The 4262-nt window shown below is 32.3% G+C and overlaps 1 long non-coding RNA gene across 1 annotated transcript; it reads right to left on the bottom strand.

Annotated features, from left to right (window-relative positions):
- Positions 1-1044: 1044 nt before the first annotated feature.
- On the bottom strand, positions 1045-3167 carry LOC125503746. The gene is made up of 2 exons (XR_007281034.1): positions 1308-3167; positions 1045-1225 (listed from the first exon to the last, which is right to left on the bottom strand). It is a non-coding gene; the product is annotated as an uncharacterized LOC125503746 (long non-coding RNA).
- Between the last annotated feature and the right edge of the window lie 1095 nt (positions 3168-4262).

Raw genomic sequence — 4262 nt, 5'->3', positions numbered from 1 at the left:
TTAAAATGCTCACAATGTATGGAAAAGAGTTGATTCTAAAAACGCGCAAAATGTGATGAAAATTTCGCTAAAAGTTGATTGTTCGAAGTTTTTTAAAAGTTGGCCTAAAAATGCACGTTTTCAATCAAGYCTGGTTAAAACTTGAAATTTAGTCTATAGAAAAATTTTATTTTTAGAATGTGCAAAATTTTATAAATTATTGTGTAAAATTAATGAAAATTACTAAGTTCAAGCTTTCTAATAACTATCAATCTAGAGYAGGCAGCAACTTGAYATTTTTACAGTCTATAMAAAAAGCTTCATGCTGAGCATGATAAAAAAWWTCYTTTAAATCGTACTGAAACTTTATTTTTGAAAAATGTATGTTAGTTTGTTAATTATGGTGTAAAAATTAATGATTATTAACAGATGCAAGCTCTGGATTAAAAYTCTCAACTCTGACCGAGACCGAGTCCCCTAACAACTTGAGGGTTGTTCTSCATAMCATAAAAATYTTATCAAAATTGCACTGAAACCTGCATTTTTRAAGATTTTTGAAAGTTGGTCGAAAAATTACCGATTCCACTCAAACTCCTTCTTTGGTACAAAAATTCGTAGCTCTCAATCTAGACTAGGTAACAACTTGAAATGTTTGTAGTATTTAGAAGACGTTTCCTTTCGAATGTGATAAAAATTCCTTAATATCGTATTGAATTCGATTTTTTCGGATTTTTTAAATTATAGTGTAAAAATTAGTGATTGTAAATAGTTGCAAGCTTTGAAGTAAAAATCCTCAACTTCTGACCGACAACCACTAACAACTTGAAATTTTTCATAGCAAGATTTCCGAGAGTTGACTCGGATCACTCTGAAAATTTCTTAAAAATTGCACAAATTTTACTTTTTTTATTTAAAATTAAAATGCGTAGGTAAAGCGTTTCAAAATAACTAAGCTCAGAATTGAAGTGAGCCTTGAAACTCGATGATGCAAATTTATCTCATTGGTTTATGAATAATAGTTTTTGAAAGAAACTTAAATGATTATTGGAGGAATTAAAATCGCAATACAAAAAATATCAGTTTTAATAACAATTCAACAGTAAAAATAATTAGTCGAAACAAGTAACAATTTAGACAAATTACAAAAAATATTCTACTGTCTGCCATTTTCTTATGCAAATTTGGCATAGTTTCTTCATTGCCCTTACAGCATTGAGGTTGGGAATAGGCCGTAATTCGTCACCACCTGAAATTACATTGTAGCTAAATTATTCCTTGGTAGCGTGAGTTCGACATAAGAGCTTAACGAGTTCGACAATATATTTTACTTTTTTAAAATCCCCACAACGAAGGTTCTAAGGAAGTTGAATCAGGCGGACGAGGTTGGAGCCATTGGTGCCATTGGTGCCTGTCCGTTTTTGAGGGAAATACTGGCTTAGCTATTCGATAAACCGTCGAGAATTATAGTTGAGGGAAATATTCCCAACCTAGAAAACGGTATTTCATTTAATAGTTCCGCTAAATTTTCATACAAGATCTTAATATAAACATCATAATTCAAATGTACGACAATATGTTATATTTAATGAAACAACTCGCATGGAATGCAAAACCCGTTTCTGCATGGTACAATATGAAACTAATAATTAGGACCTGCCGGAAAATATAAATTCTGCCCATGATTAACAGTCAGATGAAACTAAACCATCTCTTGTAATAGATAATGTACACAAAAATATAAAATTGCTGCCTTAAACAATGAATATTAACTAAAGCAGCACGAAAAATCATGTTAGTGATATAATTCAGCAAAAAGACAAACCGACAATAATTTAGATAACGAGACACCTGAAAGTTGAATACAGTTTAAAAGAAAATTACCGAAGAGATTTACCAGATGAGAGAGATGCCAACTATAAGCCAGCAGAGAGTTTTGAGAGCCAAAGAAAAAATGCAAACGCAGGAAAAAAATGACTAAGTAAAAGTGATGACTGGGAATATAATGGTATTGCGGCCAGCGAGAAAAAACGATATTTGGTGGCAACGCAGCCAGCGAGATGCTGCAGAAAGTTAGGGACAGCTCGACATATTTAGAATAGGGAATGTTCCATAATTGACCAGAATATTCGAGTGTTGCCAAATTGCTATATAAATCAGCGCGACTGTGAGCTGAAGTATGAGTGTACGCTTAATACGACTGTATACTTAAATTGTGTTTCTAAACTTAGTATATAAATAATGAAAACTGATGTTGTGAAGTGAAGTTAAGAAGTTTTGTGAAAAAACATAAATAATAAGAATGGTCATTGAAAGGCACGCATTTTCCGCCAATAGTAGTAACAAGTAGTTCAAAGGTAAATTTTAATACCTTAAAATTGTTTTAAACTGAATGAAGTGAGAAAATTACCGTTGCTTCAGTATGGTGGTAGATTTATACCGATTGAAAGAAAATAAACTTGTAGTTGAGGACCAAAGGTCTTTAAACAAAACTGCTCTACCAAGTGACTCCACCCGAATCACAAAGATCACACAGCAAAAATGTTGCCTGCTGCTCTCTAGGGAAATCTATGACCAACTGCATAATCCAGCGAATACCGATAGAAAATTAAAATTAATTTCTTAAAGTGTAAAAAGTTTTCAACTAAAAATTGAAGAATTGAAAGAATTATTCCTATACTACGTCTAAAAGCGTATGACCGTAAATATGTCTGCAAATTGCAATGCAAGAGATCGAAACTGCAACATCTCTTGATTTAACAATACCACATTTTAACTGTCCGGCTTTTCATTGCATTAAATTATTGTCGTTTCTCCCTCAGCTTTTAGTCTGATCCAGGGTGCCTATACATATTCATATAATTGTAATCGCATCATGCATGTGTCATTTGAGCACTGTAACTACATTTCCTGAGCAGTCGGCGGGTTATCAAGGCTTTGCGAGGGTCCCGCTCGAGTTACGTAATAAGTCTCCCCGCAGAATTTTAATGTGCCATTATCAGTTAAGCGAGAAATATGACGAGAGGGAGCTAAATCTCCTATATATAAAATTATTTTTACTCTAAGCTGAAGTATTTCTCCCCTTAAGCTTTCTTAGTTCGTGGAATTTAATCAGCCTTACCTTTCCTTTACCACTATTTGGGATTAGGTGTTTTTAGGTATAAAATTTCCTTTTTTTGCAAGAACATTTTTCGTCTAGGTTTGAAATGGAAAACTTTCATATTAGGACTAAAGCGAGCCGTGAAACTTTTATGGAATTGTAGAGTGAAGTAGCTATCTAAATGCGGAGCAAAGGGCTCTGTACAACATCAACCATATTCATATTTATGATTTTACGGGTAGATTCATATTAAAAAGTCTAATGCACATCAAATTTCATTTAATATTCGCTAAAACTATACGGGGTAAGAGAGAAACAAAGTACTAGATCACAATTTTGATTTCAAAATGAAAACCAACAAGTTGTAGGTAATTTTCTTCGTCCGAACAAAACAGTTGTAATAATTGCCACTACCTCCATTTATAAATGTAATTCGACAAATATTGTTAAACGATTAAAATAGTATGGCTAGGCTTCAAATGCGGTTTAGCCAAAACGGGTGTCAGCAACAAAGTTTGTTAAAATTCAAATCATACTGCTTTTTAAACTCGAAAAATAGTTAAAATATCAATCCTTGAAAATCGGTATATTTAACGAAATTAAACAATGTAAACTTTTTTAAAATTATATTTATATTACATAGATTGCAAGAGAATCATTTCCAATATCAACCTGTAAAAGATAATGTTAGCAAATAGATAAATGAAGAAAAACTTTAACTTTTGCATCTGCTTCACTTTGCCGATGCGGTAAAGATATTGCTAATTCCAAAAATCTAAGTCTGTCAAAATGCCTCGAATTCGACGTAATTTTCGTCAAAGAGAAACGAGGAATGTAACGAGCTGAATAAAAACACTCTTGATTCCTCAGATCCGAAATAATGGGCATTTTGTAGTTGTTAAACCACTTTTGAGTGATACTTTTAATCGGCAATATGCTCCTTACTGGAAACCCAAAAAATTTATAAAATGTTTTTTTCACAAACTGTTTGTTGGGTATTTTGCCTCAAAATTTGTTGTCTAAAAAAACAGAGTTTGAGGCGAAATACCCAACAAACAGTTTGTGAAAAAAAATAATCCGCTTCATCAATGTAATCTTTATTTTTTATTTTGTGTTTGAATCTGACTGACGATACTTTTGCAAAACTAAACTTTTTTAAACTGCATTAAAAATTTACAATATCTCT

This window comes from Dendroctonus ponderosae, unplaced genomic scaffold (genome assembly GCF_020466585.1).
Source record: "Dendroctonus ponderosae isolate FM_Combo_2020 unplaced genomic scaffold, Dpon_F_20191213v2 Dpon_F_20191213_285, whole genome shotgun sequence".
NCBI lineage: Eukaryota > Metazoa > Arthropoda > Insecta > Coleoptera > Curculionidae > Dendroctonus > Dendroctonus ponderosae.
This window is presented reverse-complemented; position numbering and strand designations above follow the sequence as displayed.